This window comes from Oncorhynchus tshawytscha, linkage group LG23 (genome assembly GCF_018296145.1).
Source record: "Oncorhynchus tshawytscha isolate Ot180627B linkage group LG23, Otsh_v2.0, whole genome shotgun sequence".
Lineage (NCBI taxonomy): Eukaryota > Metazoa > Chordata > Actinopteri > Salmoniformes > Salmonidae > Oncorhynchus > Oncorhynchus tshawytscha.
This window is the reverse complement of record NC_056451.1, coordinates 12,639,449-12,666,558: the sequence shown is the minus strand read 5'-3', so window position 1 is coordinate 12,666,558 and position 27,110 is coordinate 12,639,449. Positions and strand designations below refer to the sequence as shown.

Here is a 27,110-nt window from a genome sequence, read left to right as displayed (position 1 = left end):
GAGGAAGTCTCAGCTCTCTAACTCTGAGGGTAAACTGCTGGTCAGTGCAGTCTGGGATATTTGGGTTGTCCTTACCCCAAATCCTAACCATCACCCCTACCCTAAACCATTTTCACTTCAATGGGGGTTAGTGACAATCCAAGGATCCCGGAGAGCACAGAACATAAACGGCCAGCCTTACGCAGTTAGGCTTTGTTTCTTTCACATGTGGCTTGGCCTATGGATGCAGTCCATAACCTACCACGAAAAAACATGGTCATTACATTGCGTGACTGTTTCTTTTGACTCATTTAGTGAATAGAAATGGTGCTTTAGAAATGTGTTTGCCTCAGCAAGTGAGCAAATAGCTCTATTTTTTTTCTCTCTTTCATTGTTCTTGGCAAGTCAGCAGGGGTAATTGGCATGCATGCCCTGGCAGTGCACTCGACGAGCCAGGTCTTGAGTTTGGGCAAGGAGCACAACGGCTCCGCTATGCCCACGTAATTTGTTTAAAGCTATGATTCAGCTACAGGCAGCGTCCTGTAGGGCTCAACTGATGCAATCAATCACTGCAAATCCATTTCGCTGGGAAAACAACCGATCCACACCGTTCTCTCCCCACACAACCCCCTGCAGCCAGTTTCCACTCCTTACCACTCCTTCAGAGTAAACAGCAGGAATGAGACAAAGCTAAAGAAGGCTGGGCGGTGGCTAACCAGCCTCTACCCCTACAGCCATGATTCAAGCAGCCGTGAGAGAAAAACATTGGTGGTGATAAGGTGCTGGGGATGAGGGGGAGGGTTTCAAGGGGATCACATCTTCTCATTAACTTTGGCCAGACCTGGGGAGTGTGGGAGGATGAGGTGGAGGGAGGGATTGGTTTAATGAAGACTCCTACCATGAGGGTCCGTCTCCCGACTGCACTGCCCTGTGAGTAAGCTTGGCCGACAGATGGGCTGAGGAATTGATCAGTAGAGACAGTAGAGACCTGAGCTGACAGACGATACATAGATATACACATATATATACACATATATATACATACACATATATATACATACACATATATATACATACACATATATATACATACATATACACACTGCTCAAAAAAATAAAGGGAACACTAAAATAACACATCCAGGATCTGAATGAATGAAATATTAAATACTATTTTCTTTACATAGTTGAATGTGCTGACAACAAAATCATACAAAAATGATCAATGGAAATCAAATGTATCAACCCATGGAGGTCTGGATTTGGAGTCACACTCAAAATTAAAGTGGAAAACCACACTACAGGCTGATCGAACTTTGATGTAATGTCCTTAAAACAAAAACAAGTCAAAATGAGGCTCAGTAGTGTGTGTGGCCTCCATGTGCCTGTATGACCTCCCTACAATGCCTGGGCATGCTCCTGATGAGGTGGCGGATGGTCTGCTGAGGGATCTCCTCCCAGACCTGGACGAAAGCATCTGCCAACTCCTGGACAGTCTGTGGTGCGACGTGGCGTTGGTGGATAGAGCGAGACATGATTTCCAAGATGTGCTCAATTGGATTCAGGTCTGGGGAACGGGCGGGCCAGTCCATAGCATCAATGCCTTCCTCTTGCAGGAACTGCTGACACACTCCAGCCACATGAGGTCTAGCATTGTCTTGCATTAGGAGGAACCCAGGGCCAACCGCACCAGCATATGCTCTCACAAGGGGTCTGAGGATCTCATCTCGTTACCTAATGGCAGTCAAGCTACCTCTGGCGAGCACATGGAGGGCTGTGCGGCCCCCCAAAGAAATGCCACCCCACACCATGAATGACCCACCACCAAACCGGTCCTGCTGGAGGATGTTGCAGGCAGCAGAACGTTCTCCACGGCGTCTCCAGACTGTCACGCCTGTCACATGTGCTCAGTGTGAACCTGCTTTCATCTGTGAAGAGCACAGGGTGCCAGTGGTGAATTTGCCAATCTTGGTGTTCTCTGGCAAATGCCAAACGTCCTGCACGGTGTTGGGCTGTAAGCACAACCCACACCTGTGGACGTCGAGCCCTCATACCACCCTCATGGAGTCTGTTTCTGACCGTTTGAGCAGACACATGCACATTTGTGGCCTGCTGGAGGTCATTTTGCAGGGCTCTGGCAGTGCTCCTCCTGCTCCTCCTTGCACAAAGGCGGAAGTAGCGGTCCTGCTACTGGGTTGTTGCCCTCCTACGGCCTCCGGCACGTCTCCTGATGTACTGGCCTGTCTCCTGGTAGCGCCTCCATGCTCTGGACACTATGCTGACAGACACCGCAACCCTTCTTGCCACAGCTCGCATTGATGTGCCATCCTGGATGAGCTGCACTACTTGAGCCACTTGTGTGGGTTGTAGAGTCCGTCTCATGCTACCACTAGAGTGAAAGCACCGCCAGCATTCAAAAGTGACCAAAACATCAGCCAGGAAGCATAGGAACTGAGAAGTGGTCTGTGGTCACCACCTGCAGAACCACTCCTTTATTGGGGGTGTCTTGCTAATTTCCTATAATTTCCACCTGTTGTCTATTCCATTTGCACAACAGCATGTGAAATTTATTGTCAATCAGTGTTGCTTCCTAAGTGGACAATTTGATTTCACAGAAGTGTGATTGACTTGGAGTTACATTGTGTTGTTTAAGTGTTCCCTTTATTTTTTTGAGCAGTGTATATCCATCTATCTATATGTGTGCATCCACGGTTATAGAAACAAAAACAATGGTTTCGGGATCTGCTAATCAACAGTAAAGGTTGTATTTGTAGTGTATGCACAGCTGAACTTGAGGGATGAGATTTTTACTCAAGGTGCACCGCATCAGAAACACTTCCACTAATTCTTTATCAAAACAGAAAAACATTGCAGACGCAACACCCCAGAGTGCAGGAGACTGATGAATAAACATGTCTGTGCAGGTGTGCTCAGGTCAGGATTCCCCACGAATTAAGAAAGAACTGTCTGACATTAGGTATCATTCCTGCCCTGGCGCTGTCACTCCACTGTCCTTCTGAGAGCTGTCCTACTTTCAGCCTCTGTGTGACATCCATCTTTCACAGAAATTACATCCCCCCCCCTCCCTCCCCTCCAGTCTCATTCTTTTGTTCAAGGCTCAGAGATGGAACCCGGCAATTCTGTCATCTGCAAAAGCTCAATACCTGCCTGCCGCACTGATAAGCAGACAGGTGCTAGTCGAGGCAGAATACAGCACATGCAGTCACAGGGAGGGCGCCTATTTGTTCCATATAACCCAAGCCGAGCATTTTGATTCAAGCCCTGAGGACAGGGAATATGGCTTTTCTTTGTAGCAGCCCAGAATTTCAAGCCTGCTTGAGTGACCTCTCAGGCTAAAGCTTCCCGTGTTATTGCAAAAATCATGCCAAGGAAATATAAGGACAGTTGGGAGAGAGTAGAGCATCTGAAAATGTTAATTTTGTTTAACCTATTGGTAATCTCATTGTAGGTATAATTAGTGTCCCTTGGACAGTGAGCAGGTCAGATATGCAGGCACTCTCACTTCTGTCACTGTTGAAAACACATGCAGACACAATTAGCACAGCACAGAAGGATAAACGTGCTACCACACCGCTAATTTGCCCTGTATTGTGTGCTTTTGTCAGTGCAGACAGTGTTCCGTTACCTCATTCTTTGTCCAGACTAGCAAATATGAGATGAAAATGTATTTTCTATTGATGTCAGTAGATGCTTTTTTTTTTTTACATCTGAGTCCCTGGGGGCTCTGAAACCTCTAGCTGTTCAGAGCACAGTCACCATAGTTACTACTGCTTGACGCTGCTGGCAAATAGACTGACCACAATGGGGCACATGGGAGGGCACTGCCAAACACGCTAAGGGTCTTCACACACAAAAAGCTAGAGGGCACCAGAATCGCCCTTCTAATGCCATTCAGGGAATGCCAGTTAAGGTTAGTACTTTCAGGAAGTTTCCTGAATGCTCTTTTAGAGGAAATGGACAACTACAGGGGAAGGACTTGCAGGCTGGGTGCCTCTGTCTCTTGGCACAACGTGGAATGTTTAATTAGGCCTTGGACATAGCTCTCTTAAATGTCACATCCTTGTGAGGAGAATGGGGATGGCGGCGAGTTAGATTGACTTCTGTGAACTGATTGATGCCAGTGTTTATTTACCTTTCCCTTGGCAATTCATGCTCCCCATCCCCGCCTTTCCCTCCGAATCGCTCTTTCAGCTTGCTCTTTCAGCTCGCTCTCTCTCGCTCCCTCTCCGTTCCGCTGTTTACTCTGTGATGTATGGCTTCATTTCAAGTTGGGCTTTTTTGCCAGAATGAGATTACAATCTGTGCAATTGTGCGGAAACGAGATAGATCTAGCCAAAAAAAGGAGGAAAAAAGGGAAAGAATATAAGAATGGACAGCAGTAGCACTTTTATAAATCCTTCCCTTTCTGATGTACCGTATTCTCTCCTTACCAAAACATGTCCTGTTGCATTGAACTTAAAAGTGGAGGTTCCGATAAGGTGTCCTGCAGACCAGACAGTGCTTAAAACTGAGACCATGGAAGAAGGTGGGAGGAGAGACGAAACACATATCAGAGGGGTTTGTAATGAGAGGTGACACTTGAAGAATGCAGCCGGCAGCGGCCTTTTAAATGGCAGGCATCGTTACCGAGCTGGTTTCATACCGTCAGAAGGGCAGAGACAAAGGGAGCATCGTTAATGGATGGGGAACACTACGGGCTGACATGCAGCGAATGAACACACCAATGTCGCGGAGGATACATGACAAAATACCACAGTCCATGGATACGTAGGCTATTTGCGTTCATTTCCTGGTTTTGTCCTTGACATTGCTTTGTAATAGTGCTACTTTTCCTGAGTTATGTCTAGTGATACAGTATCCCAAGAGTAGCTTGGGGTACTCATTGAATAATTAAGCAATGCAAAAAATTACTTGAAATAATAATTACCTCCCTCTAAATTCCCACCAAATTAATCAAACAGGCACCAAAAAGATTGAAAAATGAACCATTCCTTACCAGAGGTGAAAAGACTGACTCATAGCAATGATCCAGGGGCAATTTAGCTGTCATGATGGTTAATGCTTGGGTGGGGAAACCATTTATTTTTTACAAACTTTGAAGGAGCAAATTCATCCCAAAAAGGTGAGATTCCAGATTGTATGCAATGACTTTTCATGAAGTGAATACAGGAGTGGAGCAAAAAGTTAAAAGCCTGTCAAAGCAATGACTCAGGGGTATGTTCCCAACCCTTCCAACAGAGGGAGCTCAGCAATTCACACACACCGACAAAATGCTTTAACATTCTCAACTAAATGTCACGGGGAGCATCTGAAAAGATAGGGAATGAGTCTTATAAGGAAGAACAAAAAAAATGTCCAACTCCTCAGAGCTTCAATGGTTTACACGCTGGCTGCCAGCTCGCGTTTCGTCTTAGTGTTACAATTTATTTGGAGACCGTCACGGACAAGCTAAAAAGAGAGGGCCCACTCTGAAAGCCTTCCCAAAGGCTGCAGACTTGCTAAACATCACTCACAATCTTTCAGCCAACAGGGAGGGAGAAAGGGAGAGAACAAGAGACAGAGACAGAGAGAGCGAGCGAGCCTCATGCATCCTAATCCGTGCCTCATGTGGTGCTTGCGGTATAATCTGAGAAAAAACTGTAGAGTTCAGGTTTCAAAGCTGGGAGATGTCGAGGGATTGGACCTGTTTTCCATTCCAGCCAGGCACACAAAAATAACAAGAAAACAGAAGACAAGTGTTTATAGAAGTCTCCAAAAGTTCATTTTGCTGTTGTAGTTGATGAGGGGTTTGTGGTGTTGCGGAGGCCTGGTTTGGTTTCTTTAGTTTGATTCAGTCTAAAGCCCTGCTTATCTCCATCTCACTTCCACCAGCAGTGAGGAACGTGGGAACGTTTCCATTCATTCAGTAGGGGTGGTAGAACGATCCGGAATGATCAACCGGTGCTTCAACCTCGCATCGACATGCCAGCTAACTGCTCAGAAGCAGAATCATTTGACTCTACAAGTTGGTCTCGTCTTTCGCTCTACCCAAACGGATCCCACAGGAGCTGAAAACCACTCTATATGCAAGACAATGTTCTTCTGTATCTGAGAGTCCACACATTTTCTGTTTTGAGGGTTGTTCCCTTCCCTTGGTAGTCGCAATTTTACTTGTTCTAATTTTGAATTGAATTGGCTTACATACATTTTTCATTGCCTAGCCCACACTGGTATAATGGGCCATGAGCAAGAACCAATGACTGTTACAAAGTTATCCCTATCTCAGATAAATATCAATCAGCTCTTGATGGCATTCAGCTGGTCCTGTAAAAGCAGTGTCTGCAGGTGTTTTGGCTCGCTCAAGAACCAGGCGCTAATGTTGAACATGCAATCAAACTTCAATGTGTTTTAAGCATCAAATTCAGTGAATGGCAACGTGGTGAAAAGCCCCTTCTCTTGGCTGACATGGCTGATTTAAATATCAAAACATGATGTAAAACGGTGATTAAAACTCAATTATAGCACACACCGATGAAAAGTCAATTAGCGCTTTAGAGGCTGGGAACGGGCAGTTGCCAATGTGAGGATAGAGGGAGAAGAGAAAAGAAATGAGAGAGATAGAGAAAAGGGCTGGAGAAGTGAGTCGGAGAGAAGAAAAACCAAGAGACCGATACAGTCGCTGAGGGAGCGACAGAGAGCAGCAGTGAATGAGTCCGATAAACACAGCCTCTTGAATTCTGGAGTCAGACTGCGAGCACAATTTACAGTAGAAAAGGATTTCTGTCAGTCCCTTCACAAACCATCCATAAATTATGACCAATTTGCATCAGGAGGCGTTCAATTAAGAGCCCGATCCATTGTGGGACAAGTGGGGGCCTTTTCTGATGAGGCCCCCAAAAAACAAAAGGCCCCTTATTCAAATAACTCCATTATACAGTCCCTTTGCTTCCCTCCAGGCCAGGTTCTTTCTGATTGATCCTGCATTACTTATTTATGCACCCGTAATGACTGTTGAATATAAAAAAAGATGGAGAGAGGGAGGGGGGGAAAGCTCAGGCTTGGTGCCATGCTGGGCTTCTTGATCACAAGTCTGGAGCCCGCAGGGGAGCGGTGTTTAAATACAGTCATGGTGACACACCGGTGCAGTAGCCGCGTCGCCATGGGAGAGCAGACTGAGGTTTAACAGCATATGTGGCACAAATCAGCCGTCACATAGAGCCCCTTTCATGACAAACCAGCCTGCGTCCCCATGGACTGCCCCACCGGAAAATAAATACATATAAATCAATATGCGGCAGTAGTGCTGCTTAACCCTTCGCATTAATTATTGAAATATAGCTGAAATTAGTGATACACACAAAGCTCCCGTGCTGAGTTTTTTTAAAAGAGGGTAATGAGAGGGTTAGGACAAGAGGAGATCATTTCAGAGAGCTGCCAACCTGGGGCTGACATGCTTCAAGTGGATATCTTTTGAAGTGTTTGGCTGCCTTTTAAATAGTCCATGGAGTGGAGGAATATTTCAGGAAAGCTGAGAAAAGCACCACAGGTAGAATAGCAAGAGAAAGTAAGGGCCTGGTCTTTAGACACATTGCATTTGCTTGTTACTCAAGATATTTGGCAGAATCCAAGATGTCATACACACATACAAGCATGCATGCATACACACACACACAAAGTCCACACAGGGCAATCAACTGATGCACGCACCCCCAGCAGGACTCCGGCACACACACTCACTCAATCGTCACCCAGTGAAAACCACAGGGTGAAATGTTTACTCTGAGCATTTTTCTCAAGATCTGAGGCCTGGAAAGGTCTGGGAATTCAGAAGAGTGTTATCTGAAGAAAAAGTCTAGGATATCAATTAGGGTCACTGACAGTGCATGGTCCTGACAGTCAGCAGTTTCAACTGTACTCTCGCCAGCAGCGCCAATGGCCATTGCCTCATCTGTGTGTGTGTGTGGTTAATAGAGAATGAAACACACTCAATGGGCATGAATCACAAATAGAGCAAGCCTCAAAAGCTGTCCTCCCTCCACATTAGTGTGTGATTGTTTTCTTGTAATGCTGGGATTATTCTTTGCTTCTCTTGGTATTTTTTAGATGGTGTGTGGGTGTATAAGACATGAGAGTGTATTTACATGCAAATGAGTTATTCCCTCCACTCTGTTTTTGTGTGTGTGCAAATTATAAGCCACCACCCAATTACCTCAGGGGACTAGACTTGATAGAGCACGAAATGGTTGGCTTTTGGCAAAGTCCATCCAGAACCCACAAGGAAGAGTCATCCAAGGATTCAAGCTGTTTATATTACTCCACAGAAAATTGCATCAGCTTCATTCGTCATGGTTTGGGCATTAGTCAAGGCAATACCAGCAGAAAGCTGCATAGGCATCGGCTGAATAAGGTTCATGGCTTATCTGGAATCTCCTAAATGGGGGTGAGTGCACAGAGAGGACAACACAGTGCACATGTTTTTATTCAGCCTTCACCTCATTACTGCAATAACAATAATCATAGATCCTGGGTGTTGTGGTGAAAACCTGGAGCCATCGCTAAAATGATTTAGCAGAGACCAGATTCCCGGCAAATGGCGGTCAATGCCTTGGAAACCCTGCGTGAGCGCCCATAAAGGAAAGCTTTTAGGAGTAGAGTCGACTCACGGCCAGGGTGCTTTAACATGTTCCCGCGGCATTACCATTTTAAAAAAGGGAGGAGAGGAACACACCAGGAGAGAAAGAAAATGACACGAGAGAAAGAGAGACGGAGAAAAGGGGGGGTGAAACTGTGTTTTTCATCCCACTGACTTCTGGGAACCTGTAGAATACAGGCCCAGTCCAATCCAACATTGTTTTACTGTATCTTGTGTGCGTTTCAAAGTTCCTGTTTTACCTCTTTGATATGTACGAACACGCAGGTGTGATCATTCTACAGTGATCCCTGCAGCGTACGCTCAATCCAGTGTGATTAGAACATCTCTTTTGAACGTCCAGTTACGATTGACGCAACAGTCAGACTTTGAGCTGACCACACTTTTTTCACAGAAACATTTTTGCACAAACACAGTCTTTACAATGTTATGTCCTCAATGTGAGCAGTTTATTTTGGGATGCAATGTTCAGACATTCACAGAAGTAGTGACGGCATAACACAATTCTCATCCAAACCGGAAGATGTAGGCCACATTAGTCCTAGTGCTGAGGAAAGAAAGACCTAACACAAGCGGTTATATTTAGCTAACTCTCGCCTGACAGAAACCATAATAAGAATTAGTTAATAGCAATTACTATTTACAATTCATCACAACACGGGTGAGCTTACTAGTGATCAAAATAATTGTGTAAAACACTTTCTAAAAGTCGAAAGTAATCTGACAATGGGTAGTTTGTGCGCGCCGCCATGTTTTTTTCCCCCCACGTCAACCAAAGATAAGAGGTGGCAATATGAGTTGGGTCTGTTTGCAGTATGCATGTTGAAGTGGGTGTGATAACTTAGTCCCTTAGGGAAGTTTACTTGAAAGACGAGTGGACTATCCCTTCACCTCATTTTGTTATAACATCTTTAGTCTGACAGACGTTTACGTGACAACCAGAATGCATTGTTTGATGTCAACAAACATGGTGCCACACATAGCTGGCAAATAGCTTAGCATTAGCTCATCATAAATCAGTACAACCTTCAAAAAAGTGTACAAGAATGCAAGAACCAGAATGCATGATTTGCCACCAGTACTTGAAAACATGCGAATACAACAGTAAATGCATTATGCTCCATACATAAATACAGTGTGCTACAGTAGAAACAACATGATATACATAAACTATAATGATAACGTAATAAGGCACTTACTTTGATAGGAACGCACACATGTCCAAAGCTATCATTAGTAAGGAAAACATCAATGAAGGCCATGCGGGTACCAAGGGGAAAAATGTTCTGTTCTGACTAAAAATACGCAAATGTCTGCATCCTTGATCTGGGTAAACACTAGGATGTGCTTGGGCTCTTGAAGAGAGAAGTTTGTCTGCCTCAATTGTACACAACAGTGAAATGGGCTACTTCTATGTGAATTAATTAAGTGATAATGCCAAAGAAGCCGGTGTTTGGAGGATATATTGGCACGGGTGTTGTTAGGCCCGAAACAATGTTGAGGGCCGGCAAACCGAACAAATATATTCTCCAAACACCAGTTTCGAGGGCATTATCACTTTTATACAACAGGTTACGAACACATTAAAATAATGATTGACATATTTTCATTAAAAACGTTATTTTGATGAATTTATTCATACTATTTCATCCTTGCACAAGATATAGTCCCGAAACAAAACTTGGGTTGCTACCCAAGCCGGCTGGTCGTTCGTTCTATAGGTTTGGTTGCCAGAGATGTGACCCAGTCGTTTAGTCTTTTTGTTCTGTATGTATGGAAGCAACCCAGTCGTTCATTCTAAATGGTCCATTGCCATACTGGCTGGCAACATTCTTATGCCTTGCTTGCTAGCTAGCCAACTACGGCTAACTTACAGTCACGTCAAACAGTGCAGCCAGAATAACAGTAGCTGCATTTGTTTAATCTTTTTTTCTAGTGACATTTATTTGGATACATCCATAACAATGAGCTTATGATGCACGATATTGCCTGGCATAGAAAATGTGCTCTCTCGTTAGGACACTGTTCAGAGGAGCTAGTCAACAACACAGCTAACACAATCACTTCAAACTGAAGCTGGAAAGACTGCAAACTAGCTGCACTTCGTTTAGTTTTCCTTTTTTTCAATTGACATGTCTTTGTATATATATATATACATAAAAATGACACCAGCTGATTCACGATTTCGACTGGCTGTGAAAGATGCCTGTCCCTTTCTCATCCTGACTACCGACCCCTACACTTTCATTACTATGGGACAGCTGGAGATCAAATTTGAATATTGAAACAATGTTGCAAATGTCAGAGAGACAGACAGCAAGGTTTATACAAATCTACACTGTTGAAAACTAAATGTTGGTCTAAAAGAAAATGTGAGAATGTCTAGATGCTTTTTATAGTGAAGATCAAGTTTATAACTTCCCTGCCTGTGCTGACAAACAGTGGATTGCGCAGTCAGATGGAACAGAGTAAATAGGCATTTTAACGTCATAGATTTAGCAGGTGGTAACTTGTGAAATAGACACCAGCTGGAATGCACTTTTAACCAATCAGCATTAGACCCACCTGTACGATAATGAGGCGGAACACACCTCAATTCAAACTGTTAGACAATAAAAGCTTTTAGAAAATAATTTGAAATTGACAAGTTGAAACATAGCCCATAGATAATTAGCAGGCAGTGTGCCTTGGTTTGATGGCAGTGCAGGTAAACTGTCCTGCAGCATAACAATCACATTTTGGAACAGTTTGTGCATACTGACATCACCCGCATAAAAAGAAAAACTCACACTGGGGCAACCGTTAGAAATATTTGGAACTCCCACGTGAAAGGTGCATTCAAACATTTGACTGGAAATGGAGGGAAAAAATTCAGAGATCTGTAGCAGAACCACTTAAACGGTCTCTCAAACTTTCCTTGCCAGGTTGAAATGGCACTGTTAGCTGAGCTCTGTTCTGTTCTTCCGATCCAATCTATACACCGTTCACCACTGCATTGTAGCCAGGACTGGTGGGAAGTGTTTTGAGATGGTGTGAAGAGTCCTGCATCCGCAGTAGACCAGTGTTATCGATTTCTCAACCTCTTCACACTCTAAGAGACACTGGGAAGGGCAAAACATTGAGTGTAGGGAACTCCTCTCAATGAGTCACACACATCTGTGTGTTGGTGCCATCATTTAGCTAGTTCTTCTGAGAACTGGTTGGTCTCCTCCACCCCAGGACAGGTGCCTGCAAGCAGGTAGTGACACCTGTTTCCACTTGCTATTATTGGGCGTTCTCCACCAGCAGTTCCACCCTCTTTTCTTTTTAGTTGTTCAATGAGTTCCACCCATTCAACAGCTGGATGCAGGCACCCACACATATACACTCACTGACAGATCGAGAACAGCTATTTCACGACACACTGAAGCACAAACGCTATCCATAAAGACTGAGGAATGGCTGTGGCTAATTGTTTCACTGGTCTAAGCTAAACAACTTTGCCTGTTTTTTTCCCCTTAATCCCTTGGGATGCAGTTTTGGGTACGGCTGCAATGGAAAAAGGTGACGTTTCTCACATACAGTAAATAAAATGCCAATACCCATTCTATGGAATAAGCACAAGCGACATTTCTCCGAAAAAAAGGCGATCGTTACTGGGAATCAGATAACCTTGGGGAAAGTGTCCTCCGTCTACCTGCTCTGCCCAATGGCCAACTCTTGACAGCTTGATCCCATGTTCTATAGCCTCATGCGCTGGAGGAGGCCAGGAGTCAAAGACCGAACAAAACCTCTGCAAAAGTGTGCTTAACAGGGCAATCTGAGAGTAACGGAATTGAAGTTCTCCACAGAGAGTGGAGAATCTCCATGGAAAACCAGATGGTGGCTTTCCAGTTTTGAGCTTGCGGCAATTGAAACCCTTTTGTTTGGAGGACATTAGGTATGGTGCCATTTTGGAAGTCATTTCCTTCAGAAGTGTGAAAAACCCTGCTTACATTCTGCACCTCACTTACATACTCTGATCTGCAAGGTAATCATGGCAGTCACACAGTGAAAGAAAGCCTTAGTGGTGGGTGATAAAGGCTGGGAGATTGTCAGTAGGCAGCATAACTTCCGAGCTGCTTGTTTCAGCAGTAATTATGGAGAGGGAACGGTATACTGTGGCTGGTGCTAAAGAGCTTACAAAGCCTTTTGCTTGTGATGCAATGTCAACGAGCTACTGGAGGGAAGTCAATCGAATAAGTAAAAGTGACTATAAAGCCAAACAAAATGTCTTAAACAAAGACATAAGTGTTGGAGGGATGCAGAGGGTGGGAGGCAGGGGAAAGAGATGTGTTCAGAAGACTATGAATAGGGATGAGATTGGAGAGCACACCGCATCAGTGAACCAATCACAGGCATATTGAAAAATCTGGAGAGAGTGGAGATAAGGAAGGGGAAAAAGAAAGGAAGAGAAGATGGGAATAAATAATGGAGTGGATGAGAGGGCTAGCATAGTCACGGGAGCAGGTGATTGAAAATAACCACCAACAGGATGAACAGATTGACAGAGATATGCTGACAGAGAGCAAGGTTGTGTGTGTGTGTGTGTGTAAGGGGTTGCAGGTTGCTCCATCCTAATACCCATCACAATGTACATGGAATCTATCACCTCCCTCACCCCCCTGGTCTGCCCTAATCTCCTTTTCCCCTCCACCTCTTCATCTGCCCTCGTCTCATCAGTCTGCACTCATCCTCCTCTCTCTGTGTCATACAGGTGCTTGTAAGGAGGGCGCTTAACCCCTCTCTCAGGCTTGACCTGGCAGATATGGAAGGAGGGTGCTGGTGGAGCATGGTAGCAGCGGTAGGTACACAGTGTACAGTGCCTAGAGTCTACACCCCCCTTGGATTTCTTCACATTTTATGTTACAAAGTGGGATTCAAATAGTAATTGTATGTAATTGTAATTGTCATTTTTCTGTCAACGATCTACTCAAAACGTCAAAGTGGAGATTAATATATATATATTTTCAGCAAACTTAACGTGTGGAAATATTTGTATGAACATAAGAATCCACAACTGAGACAAACTGAACAAGTTCAACAAACATGTGACTAACAAATGGAACTGTGTCCCTGAACAAAGGGGGGGAGGGGGAGGGGGGGGTCAAAATTAAAAGTAACAGTCAGTATCTGGTGTGGCCACCAGCTGAATTAAGTACTGCAGTGCATCTCCTCCTCATGGACTGCACCAGATTTGCCAGTTCTTGCTGTGAGATGTTACCCCACTCTTCCACCAAGGCACCTGCAAATTCCCGGACATTTCTGGGGGGGAATGGCCCTAGCCCTCACCCTCCGATCCAACTTGTCCCAGACGTGCTCAATGCCAGACGTGCTCAATGTGATTGAGATCCGGGCTCTTCGTTGGCCATGGCAGAACACTGACATTCCCATCTTGCAGGAATTCACGCGCAGACCGAGCAGCATGGCTGGTGGCATTGTCATGCTGGAGGGTCATGTCAGGATGAGCCTGCAGGAAGGGTACCACATGAGGGAGGAGGTGGTCTTTCCTGTAATGCACAGAGTTGAGATTGCCTGCAATGACAACAAGCTCAGTCCGATGATGCTGTGACACACCGCCCCAGACCACGACGGACCCTCCACCTCCAAAATCGATCCCACTCCAGAGTACAGGCCTCGGTGTAACGCTCATTCCTTCAACAAAAAACGTGAATCGGACCATCACCCCTGATGAGACAAAAGCGTGACTCGTCAGTGAAGAGCACTTTTTGCCAGTCCTGTCTGGTGCAGCAAAGTGTCCATAGGCGGCGTTGTTGCCAGTGATGTCTGGTGAGGACCTGCCTTACAACAGACCTACAAGCCCTCAGTCCAGCCTCTCCCAGCCTATTGCGGACAGTCTGAGCACTGAAGGAGGGATTGTGCGTTCCTGGTGTAACTCGGGCAGTTGTTGTTGCCATCCTGTACCTGTCCCGTAGGTGTGATGTTCGGATGTATCGATCCTGTGCAGGTGTTGTTACATGTGGTCTGCCACTGCGAGGACGATCAGCTGTCCATCCTGTCTTCCTGTAGTGATGTCTTAGGCGTCTCACAGTACGGACATTGCAATGTATTGCCCAGGCCACATCTGCAGTCCTCATGCCTCCTTGCAGCATGCCTAAGGCACGTTCACACAGATGAGCAGGGACCCTGGGCATCTTTCTTTTGGTGTTTTTCAGAGTCAGTAGAAAGGCCTCTTTAGTGGCCTACATTTTCATAACTGTGACCTTAATTGCCTACATAACTGTGACCTTAATTGTAAGCTGTTAGTGTCTTAACGACCGTACCACAGGTGCATGTTCATTAATTATGGTTCATTGAACAAGCATGGGAAGCGGTGTTTAAACCCTTTACAATGAAGATCTGTGAAGTTATTTGGATTTTTACTAATTATCTTTGAAAGACAGGGTCCTGAAAAGGGGACGTTTCTTTTTTTTGCTGAGATATATATATAGTTTGTTTTTTGAGATGAATGAAAAACACTGATATACCTTGATTAAATAAGTATTCACCCCAAGTCAATACATGTTAGAAACACCTTTTGCAGCTGTGAGTCTTCTTGAGTAAGTCTCAAAGAGCTTTGCACACCTGTATTGTGCAATATTTGCCCATTACTATTTTCTAAATTCTTCAAGCTCTGTCAAGGTGTTTGGGATCATGGCTAGACATCAATTTATGTCTTGCCATAGATTTTCAAGCAGATTTAAGTCAAAACTGTAACTTGACAACTCTGGAACATTCACTGTCTTCTTGGTAGGTAAGCAACTCCAGTGTAGATTTGTATTTGTGTTTAGGTTATTGTCCAACTGAAAAGGTGAATTCCTCTCCCAGTGTCTGGTGGAAAGCCAACTGAACCAGGTTTTCCTCTATGATTTTGCCTGTGCTTAGCTCCATCCTGTTTCTTTTCATCCTGAAAAACACCCCAGTCTGTGTCGATGTCAAGCATACACAGACCACGATGCAGCCACCACCATGCTCAAAAATAAGGAGGCTCAGTGATGTGTTGTGTTGGATTTGCCCTAAACATAAGGCTTTGCATTGAGGCCAAAAAGTACATTGCTTTGCGAGTTACTGCAATGTTGTTGATCCAGCCTCAGTCTCAGTTCTCCAATCACAGCCATTGAAACAGTTTCCTTCCTGTCCTGTAGCTCAGTTCGGAAGGACAACTACATTTTTGACGTGTCTGGGTGGTTTAATACATCACCCACAGCATAATTATTAACTTCACCATGCTTAAAATATATATTTCATGTCTGATTTATTAGTTACTGTAACAATCACTGCACTTCTCTTTGAGCATTTCAAAAAGCTCTGTGGTCTTTGTACTTGAATCTGTGCTTGAAACTCAATACCTGACTGTGGGACCTTAGATGTTGTATGTATGGAGGACAGAGGAATCAAATCAAATCAAATGTTATTTGTCACATACACATGGTTAGCAGATGTTAATGCGAGTGTAGCGAAATGCTTGTGCTTCTAGTTCCGACAATGCAGTAATAACCAACAAGTAATCTAACTAACAATTCCAAAACTACCGTCTTATACACACAAGTGTAAGGGGATAAAGAATATGTACATAAGGATATATGAATGAGTGATGGTACAGAGCAGCATAGGCAAGATACAGTAGCTGATATCGAGTACAGTATATACATATGAGATGAGTATGTAAACAAAGTGGCATAGTTAGTGGCTAGTGATACATGTATTACATAAGGATGCAGTCGATGATATAGAGTACAGTATATACGTATGCATATGAGATGAATAATGTAGGGTATGTAAACATTATATAAGGTAGCATTGTTTAAAGTGGCTAGTGATATATTTTACATCATTTCCCATCAATTCCCATTATTAAAGTGGCTGGAGTTGAGTCAGTGTCAGTGTGTTGGCAGCAGCCACTCAATGTTAGTGGTGGCTGTTTAACAGTCAGATGGCCTTGAGATAGAAGCTGTTTTTCAGTCTCTCGGTCCCAGCTTTGAGTGCTTTTGGTGACAATCCGAATTTCTTCAGCCTCCTGAGGTTGAAGAGGCGCTGCTGCGCCTTCTTCACGATGCTGTCTGTGTGGGTGGACCAATTCAGTTTGTCTGTGATGTGTATGCCGAGGAACTTAAAACTTGCTACCCTCTCCACTACTGTTCCGTGGATAGGGGGGTGTTCCCTCTGCTATGTCCTGAAGTCCACAATCATCTCCTTAGTTTTGTTGACGTTGAGTGTGAGGTTATTTTCCTGACACCACACTCCGAGGGCCCTCACCTCCTCCCTGTAGGCCGCCTCGTCGTTGTTGGTAATCAAGCCTACCACTGTTGTGTCGTCCGCAAACTTGATGATTGAGTTGGAAGCGTGCGTGGCCACGCAGTCGTGGGTGAACAGGGAGTACAGGAGAGGGCTCAGAACGCACCCTTGTGGGGCCCCAGTGTTGAGGATCAGCGGGGTGGAGATGTTGTTGCCTACCCTCACCACCTGGGGGGGCAGTCCCCAGTCAGGAAGTCCAGTACCCTATGGTGTTAAATAGTGGAGTGGGTCTAGGGTGTCAGGTAGATTGGTCTTTGGAGGTGATATGATCCTTGACTAGTCTCTCAAAGCACTTCATGATGACGGAAGTGAGTGCTACGGGGCGGTAGTCGTTTAGGTCAGTTACCTTAGCTTTCTTGGGAACAGGAACAATGGTGGCCCTCTTGAAGCATGTGGGAACAGCAGACTGGGATAGGGATTGATTGAATATGTCCGTAAACACACCAGCCAGCTGGTCTGCGCATGCTCTGAGGGCGCGGCTGGGGATGCCGTCTGGGCCTGCAGCCTTGCGAGGGTTAACACGTTTAAATGTTTTACTCACCTCAGCTGCACTGAAGGAGAGGCCGCATGTTTTGGTTGCAGGCCGTGTCAGTGGCACTGTATTGTCCTCAAAGCGGGCAAAAAAGTTATTTAGTCTGCCTGGGAGCAAGACATCCTGGTCCGTGACGGGGCTGGTTTTCTTTTTGTAATCCGTGATTGACTGTAGACCCTGCCACATACCTCTTGTGTCTGAGCCGTTGAATTGAGATTCTACTTTGTCTCTATACGGACGCTTAGCTTGTTTGATTGCCTTGCGGAGTGCCTTGCGGAGGGAATAGCTGCACTGTTTGTATTCGGTCATGTTTCCGGTCACCTTGCCCTGATTAAAAGCAGTGGTTCGCGCTTTCAGTTTCACGTGAATGCTGCCATCAATCCACGGTTTCTGGTTTGGGAATGTTTTAATCGTTGCTATGGGAACAACATCTTCAACGCACGTTCTAATGAACTCGCACACCGAATCAGCGTATTCGTCAATGTTGTTGTCTGACGCAATACGAAACGTATCCCAGTCCACGTGATGGAAGCAGTCTTGGAGTGTGGAATCAGATTGGTCGGACCAGCATTGAACAGACCTCAGCGTGGGAGCTTCTTGTTTTAGTTTCTGTCTGTAGGCAGGGATCAACAAAATGGAGTCGTGGTCAGCTTTTCCGAAAGGAGGGCGGGGCAGGGCCTTATATGCGTCGCGGAAGTTAGAATAGCAGTGATCCAAGGTTTTGCCAGCCCTGGTTGCGCAGTCGATATGCTGATACAATTTAGGGAGTCTTGTTTTCAGATTAGCCTTGTTAAAATCCCCAGCTACAATGAATGCAGCCTCAGGATGTATGGATTCCAGTTTGCAAAGAGTCAAATAAAGTTCGTTCAGAGCCATCGATGTGCCTGCTTGGGGGGGGAATATATACGGCTGTGATTATAATCGAAGAGAATTCTCTTGGTAGATAATGCGGTCGACATTTGATTGTGAGGAATTCTAAAATCAGGTGAACAGAAGGACTTGAGTTCCTGTATGCATTTGTGACCACACCACGTCTCGTTAGCCATAAGGCATACGCCCCCGCCCCTCTTCTTACCAGAAAGATGTTTGTTTGTGTCGGCGCGATGCGTGGAGAAACCAGCTGGCTGCACCGACTCCGATAGCATCTCTCCAGTGAGCCATGTTTCCGTGAAGAAAAAGAACGTTACAGTCTCTGATGTCCCTCTGGAATGCTACCCTTGCTCGGATTTCATCAACCTTGTTGTCAAGAGACTGGACATTGGCGAGAAGTATACTGGGGAGTGGTGCACGATGTGCCCGTCTCCGGAGTCTGACCAGAAGACCGCTACGTTTCCCTCTTTTACGAAGTCGTTTTTTTGGGTCGCCGGCTGGGATCCATTCCGTTGTCCTGGGTGAAAGGCAGAACACAGGATCAGCTTCGCGAAAGTCATATTCTTGGTCGCACTGATGGTGAGTTGACGCTGCTCTTATATTCAGTAGTTCTTCTCGACTGTATGTAATGAAACCTAAGATGACCTGGGGTACCAATGTAAGAAATAACACTAAACTAAAAACTGCATTGTTTCCTAGGAACGCGAAGCGAGGCGGCCATCTCTGTCTGCGCCGGAAGTGGGTAGTAATTCAAAAATCGTGCCAATCCCTATTATTCAACACATAACTTACGTGATTTGTTAAGCCAAATTTGACTTCTGAGCTCATTTTAGGCTTGCCTAAACAAAGAGAAGGGAAAGGAAAGGGGGATACCTAGTCAGTTGTCCAACTGCATGCATTCAACTGAAATGTGTCTTCTGCATTTAACCCAACCCCTCTGAATCAGAGGGGGGCTGCCTTAAATCGACATCCAGGTCTTCAGCACCCGGGGAACAGTGGGTTAACTGCCTTGCTCAGGTATGAATACTTATGCAATGACAATTTTATCGTGATTGAATTGTTATTAATTAGACATTATGGAGTATTGTGTAGATCAATGACAAAAAAAAAAGAATCCCACTTTGTAATGCAACAAAAAGTGAAAAAACTTCAAGGGGGTGTGGACTTTCTATAGGCACTGTACATGATCTGGAAGAAATTGGATATTGAATGCAGGAAGGGACGAGGGCCCTGGTGGAAGATGAATGAAGATGAACTCATTTCACCCACCCACACAGGGAGCAAGGGCTATGAATGAGCAAGTCGATAATATTGAGTATGGGGAGGGGACTCCGGACCAAGAGGTTTAGTGACCATGTCCAATCCACCGGTGTCGGCATCCATAGAGAGGTCATTCATCATGGGACAGACAAACGGAAGTGGGGGAGGGCAGGTTTGCGATAAGAATGGGAAGTTCTGGATTGCACTACAAACTGGCTGCTAATATGCAAGGTTGTGGTTCAGTAGAAAAGGTAACAATGAAAAGCATTATAAAACACGGAATTGTGAAATGTTGTGGGAAACGTCATTGAAATGTACAGCCAAGTCCTAATGGAACTGAATCGGGGGAGTCAAAGAAATGTGGAGAGAGGTCAAGTAAGGGAAAGCAACTATTTTATTGTCTATTTATTAATGAAATGGACCGGAAGTACTTCAATATAAATAAACTCCATTAAAACACAAGCAGAGTGCATTTATATTCCAGCAAACTGCTTGCAATTACCTATTTAGAAGACATACGTTGGTAATTAATACAGCAATCCCTGTAATGCTGTACCTAGGGAATTTATAAACATCAATTATATTAAATAGGAGAGTCAATGAGATAGAACTTGTAGCCTGCTGCAGCAGTCACAGCATGACACCATTACCAGTAAACATCCCCCTCAACGCTAACAAATGCTTCACTGGACAAAACCATCCAACTCCACCACGTATTTTTCCAAGAGAAATTCTGATTGGGGGTTTTGTGATCTACTACAAATACCAACAGTCTTCACATTGTAATAACCCAGAAGTCCCTTGACAGATAAAGAAGGGATGAAGGAGGAGGAAAAACAACCCGGCTCTGTGGAAAACAACCTGCTACTGTAAATCTCCAAGCCCTGCTCCCCTGTCAATATCGCTGATCAGACTGGTTCTTCCACATGATGCTGACATCTCCAAGTCCATTGCTGCTTACAGTATCAGTCTTTCACATAAACCATCCGTCTCATGGACCAGATCAATACAAGCTGTCTCTCCAGCACCCTGCAAAGGGTAGGCAATGTTTTTGTGGACGCTGGACAGAATACACTCCGAAATACAGGGCTCTACAGTGCGACCATTTTACTCGCATATGTGCCTAAATAATTTGCTGTGTGACCAGGAATTTATATTTAGGAGCACCAGTACACCTAGAATTTATTTTTATTTTTTAAAATCAGCCAGATGATATTTGTTGCAATGATTACTTCACTATACCGCAGCCCGAGTGTCCCTGAGAATACACAGTGCAGATTCATGACAAAGAAATCATTTTGTTACTTCAAATATTTTTCATTGTGCTCCTAAATGTATTTGTGTGCTCCTACATTTTTCAACTTAGGTAGACACGTGCTCCTTGTTAAAAAGGTAAGGGCAGAGCCCTGAAACACAATACAGCACAGTAACTCTAGTCGCTGTACAGTGGGGCAGAAAAGTATTTAGTCAGCCACCAATTGTGTAAGTTCTCCCAATTAAAAAGATTAGAGGCCTGTAATTTTCACCATAGGTACACTTCAACTACGACAAAATGAGAAAAAAAAATCCAGAAAATCACATTGTAGAATGAATTTATTTGCAAATTATGGTGGAAAATAAGTATTTGGTCACCTACAAACAAGCAAGATTTCTGGCTCTCACAGACCTGTAACTTCTTCTTTAAGAGGCTCCTCTGTCCTCCACTCGTTACTTGTATTAATGGCAACGAAGGAGTGGTTTCGTAAGAAGCATTTCAAGGTCCTGGAGTGGCCTAGCCAGTCTCCAGATCTCAACCCCATAGAAAATCTTTGGAGGGAGTTGAAAGTCTGTGTTGCCCAGCAACAGCCCCCAAACATCACTGCTCTAGAGGAGATCTGCATGGAGGAATGGGCCAAAATACCAGCAACAGTGTGTGAAGACTTACAGAAAACATCGTCATTGCCAACAAAGGGTATATAACAAAGTATTGAGATAAACTTTTGTTATTGACCAAATACTTATTTTCCACCATCATTTGCAAATAAATTCATTGTGTTGTGTGATTTTCTGGATTTTTGTTTTCTACCAATGTACCTATGATGAAAATTACAAGCCTCATCTTTTTAAGTGGGAGAACTTGCACAATTGGTGGCTGACTGAATACTTTTTTGCCCCACTGTATATTATCATCAATGGAAAGTCACTTTACCCCTACCTACATGTACATATTACCTCAATTATCTCGACTAACCTGTACCCCCGCACATTGACTCGGTACCCGTCCCCCCTGTATATAGCCTCGTTATTGTTATGTTTTTTTTTAACAAATATTTTCTTACTTAAAAAACTACCTCTGCATTGTTAGTTAAGGGCTCTTAAGTAAACATATCAAGGGCAAGGTTGTATTCAGCACATATGACAAATACATTTTGATTTGATTGAGATGTTTCAAGTCATGTTTCTGAAATTTCAAAACTGACCTAGGAATCAAGTATTTTTATCACAAAAAAAGAGGTAAAAGGTATGTAAATCAATCTGTAGAGAAAAATCTGCACTAAATAATAGGCTAGGGTTTGCTAATTGAATAAGCTGAATGAATTGCAAAATCACATCTACGGTACTTATGAATCCGTAGTTAACAGAACCTCCTCATTATTCTACTGAACCTTGCTGACCTCTAACACAGGGTTAGCCCAGGGCAAAGCTGTCTCAGAGCATTAGGGCTGAATCCCTCTTGCCACACATCCCAGCACTTTCCTGGTCGGGAAGGCAAAAAGCTTCATCCGGAACCCAGGGAGTCCACTTAAGCTAATTACCAGGTTGCACGGGCACGCTGCATTCGTTAAACAAGCAGCCAAGTTAACATCAGGAGTAAGGAGTCCTTCACTGTAATCATTCCTTTATTCTAATCAAAAGGTTTAAATTGATCAAAGTCCTCTCAACCGTCCAAGCAACAAAGACTTCTGATTACATTCAAGTAACGAGACAAATAACTCGAGAGGAAGACAAGAGGAGGGCAAATATTTTAGAAAACTGGATTTCCACTTAGTCGGACTAACAAGCACATGGGCACAAACATTTGTACTTAAATGCTTTGAATTTGAAGCCCACAAGATTAGTCATGCCAATTGAAATAACCAGTATGGTATTGTTAAATTATTTCTAAGAAAGGGTGACAGATGATGAATAGAAAACTCTGAAAAATGCATGCAAAAAAATGATCACAGGCTTGTTAAGAAAGTAAGCTAAACTATTGTTGATCACAAAAAATAGTAAGTTCAATGACCCTGAAAGTCCTACAAAACTGGCATGAATCCTTGCTGCTCCAATCAAGCAAATTCTTATCTGAGAATCTAACTGGGTATGAAGAACCAAAAAGAATGTACATGGTAGTAATTGGAGTGATTCTTGGCAAAGGAGCAGCAGTATTCTGTAGAATTATAAACAGTGAGATGTCTCACAATTAATACATCCAGAGCCTAAATCCTGACTCACGATACATCCTATACATAGATAGGCTTGTTACGGACAGTTCAATGAACATAATCTGACAAGATTGGCACAAGGCAAAGGTATCATCATAACTATAAATGATGAGGATCAATCAAAATTCCAATATTCAGAATTAGGAGTTTGTCAGTTCAAGATTGAAAAATACTTCAAAGGAGAGCGGGGTTTTCCATTAATAATTTCCCCCTCCCCCTGCATTTCACTTTCAATATGGCAGCAGCTCTTCAAATTGCGAAAAATAGCATCACTGGCCTGCCATCCTTCTGTCAGGTTTCACATGTTATGGCCAGAGAGGGCTTCCACATACACATCTGACAAGCCAGCCATCCCCCACCCAGTACCCCAATTAACAAAGCCATCACCTCGAGAATGAACTTCTCTGTGTTGCCTTGGGGAAAGTGCATAGGTAACGTTTGAGGTGACCCTCGGAGCAGGTTTGCTCGCAGCAGACCTCATTCACCGAGCCCACTTTCTCAAGTCTTGTATCGCTGTGACTTTGAAGTCTGGCCAGAGACGGGCTTTGAAAAGCCAGCAATCTCCCCACCATGACCAGGCACAGGATTAGCAAGTCCCTGTAGGATTGGGTAGGAGGACAGGGGGTCGTTTTTGGGGGGTAGTGTGCGCGCAAGCATTTCCCCTCCGGACAGAGCTGGGGATTAACAAGCTACTAAGGAAGCAGAGAACAAGGAGACAGCCTCTTTCTTGAGTTCATCGGAAACCAATTTGTAGTGGGAGAAACTAAGAGAGCCAGCTAATTCTGCCCGTGACCTCTCTGCATCAACTTTCTCTTGTTTTGCTGCTCAGAGTCGAAAACTATTTTCTCAGGAAAAGAGAGCTGTGTCCAGGCTGTCAATGTCCCTCTCCTTGACAGTGGCTTTGAAAACAAGCCTCTACAGGGCATAGCAGAATAAGAGCCTGAGCGAAGGGGGGACTTCAATGACCGAGCATTAACAATTTAGCATTTACTGTGTGAAGAAAATAAAAACACATTCATCCAACTGACAACATCACTGAAAAAGTGTCATGTCAAACTGGCTTTGAAACAAACAAAAAAGCCCTGAAACTACTGAACACACTTGCATATTAACTAATAAGTCGTTAAATAGATCTGATAGAAGCATATGTTTTCAACTGGAACTGTGTCAGAGGAGAAGACAACCATTTGGGACACATGACCATAGATAGCTTTCCCACTAGCGTTTGTAGATTAATGAGGTCTTTGTCTTATCTCTGATTGAAAGGAGCCTGAGGAGTTTGCCCTCTATGTCTTTGTTGAACAGAGTCTCTTGTGGAAATGGAAGATTGGCCTGTATGTGTGGGTGTGTGGGAAAGCGAGGTGGACGGGCCACATCGGAGTTCAACTGACTTAATAAAGCTTCTCTCCATCTACCCTGAGATCTCCTCACCCCAATTATATGGCTGACACCTCCAACCTCACCCCCGGTCCCCAATCCCACATCCAGCGCTTGTCCTGTCCCTCCCTCCACCGCTCTTAAATCACTCAGCAGGGCTGGCAAGTGTCGGGCTGATGGTGGCAGTCATTCCCCAGGCTCCTCTCACTCTGTTTCTCGCTGTTTGAATTGGGCCAGGGTTGGGGCATCTCCTCTGAGCGCCCTGGATGGTCAAGTGGCAGGTGAGATGGGAATTATTGAGAAGAGAGAAGCTGCTGTTTAAGTGATAGAGGGTGCAGAAATTGCTATAATTATGCCTGTATGTCCTCAAAATGTAAAATAAAATGTAAATCACTCACTAACAGACACCAAACAATAACAAAGTACTGTAAAATGCGTCTTAGACTAATATTATGGACATATTTTTTTAGACATTTGCACAGGTTCTACCCTCAGATTGGTCCAAGGTCACAGCTAGATTGCATCTGGCCAACCATCTGTTCAGACCCGTCCCGTGAGATGGCCTGTCACCAGCACACCTTGGCCCTGTCCTCTATTGTCCGTGGTCATGGTCACAAGGGACTGTCAGACCAGACAGGATGGGGAAATCCATGCAGTTGTTTTTTCAATACCTGCATGACTGGCAGGTTGGCCATGATGCAATTTAAGCCACTTTCCATCACGGCCTATACCTCAATCTGCTATTGTCATGCTAATAAACACATAACATGATAATATACATCTAATCTACTTCTACAAAAACAAAAAGCAAGGATATTTCAAAGTTATGAACAGGAGTTACCCCCTATATTGGCTCATGAAAATTACTCAGGTCTGTAGATTGATTAAAATATTTTATCAAATCTAATGAATAATATAGGTCATTACAGTGTCTTAATGACCTTTCACACTGCTTCCATTTATCAATCTGTCACTGGGTGCCTCCAGCCAACAGACCTTGCCCCTATCCTATCAAACCACTCTTATCCAGAATTATTAAAGATCAAACAGTAAGAAGAAAGTTCCCAGCCAGAGCTACAACTCCCAATCAACATACATCTCACTGCAAATAAAATTCACCACATTCTTACCTTAACTTTCGAAAAAATTTGACTGCAGAGATTCAGCCAGCTGACGCGGATAGATGATTGGCACTAGCTGGTTAGGATCGTCACCCCGAGTGAAGACATCCACAATCTAAACAAAAACAAGAATAGGAATGATTTAAAACAGGCAAATTCAAGAGTGACTTACAGTTAGACATTCACCATATGTAATGGTCTAGGCAAGAAATAGAACATCTGCTCTGTTTGGTCATTTTAATTCAAAAACGGCTTTTCGAGCAAATGAAGATCTTCACACCTCGGAGGTCCTGCTTGTCACATCAATCAAATCCCTCTGCCGCCGTCATGCATCAATTAATATATTGTGAAGCAGGGTTCCTATCTGGTACATAAAGTTCCTTTAGAACACCGACACAATTATATTAACGAGTGGACTATTTCCTAAAAACAAGATGCAGCAGATCAATAATATTAGGTGATATGTGCCAACCCTGCATAATAATTATGTATCGGTCAACCTATTTCCTCGCCGTCAAAATGTGCAAATAATTGTCCTCTATAAATAGATTTGGAATTTTTCTGTGCTCCCTGACTGACTACATTTTTTTTCAGTGGTTATTAGCGAACTGGACAGCCAAGAAACTGTATGAATGAAGGGCTATTATAATTTCGAAGCAGTTGGTTTAAGTAATTTAGAAATAGATAGATAGATAGATAGATAGATAGATAGATAGATAGATAGATAGATAGATAGATAGATAGATAGATAGATAGATAGATAGATAGATAGATAGATAGATAGATAGATAGATAGATAGATAGATAGATAGATAGATAGATAGATAGATAGATAGATAGATAGATAGATAGATAGATAGATAGATAGATAGATAGATAGATAGATAGATAGATAGATAGATAGATAGATAGATAGATAGATAGATAGATAGATAGATAGATAGATAGATAGATAGATAGATAGATAGATAGATAGATAGATAGATAGATAGATAGATAGATAGATATAGATAGATAGATAGATAGATAGATAGATAGATAGATAGATAGATAGATAGATAGATAGATAGATAGATAGATAGATAGATAGATAGATAGATAGATAGATAGATAGATAGATAGATAGATAGATAGATAGATAGATAGATAGATAGATAGATAGATAGATAGATAGATAGATAGATAGATAGATAGATAGATAGATAGATAGATAGATAGATAGATAGATAGATAGATAGATAGATAGATAGATAGATAGACTACCGCTCAAAAGTTTGGGGTCACTTAGAAATGTCCTTGTTTTTGAATAAATGCCCTTGTTTTTGAATAAATGCACATTTTCTGTACATTAAAATAATATCAAATTGATCAGAAATACAGTGTAGACAACTATAGTTTTGGCAAGTCGGTTAGGACATCTACTTTGTGCATGACACAAATCATTTTTCCAACAATTGTTTACAGACAGATGATTTCACTGTATCACAATTCCAGTGGGTCAGAAGTTTACATACACTAAGTTGACTGTGCCTTTAAACAGCTTG

General features: G+C 43.5%; 1 protein-coding gene across 5 annotated transcripts in view; it reads right to left on the bottom strand.

Moving 5' to 3' along the window:
• Positions 1-27,110, bottom strand: part of sema6e (sema domain, transmembrane domain (TM), and cytoplasmic domain, (semaphorin) 6E) — a 130,594-nt gene that overhangs the window by 82,424 nt on the left and 21,060 nt on the right. For all 5 annotated transcript variants that reach the window (XM_024385820.2, XM_024385819.2, XM_024385823.2 and 2 more), the window contains exon 2: positions 25,576-25,681. The gene's annotated coding sequence lies outside the window, so the exon portion shown is untranslated. The remainder of the gene's footprint in view (positions 1-25,575; positions 25,682-27,110) is intronic.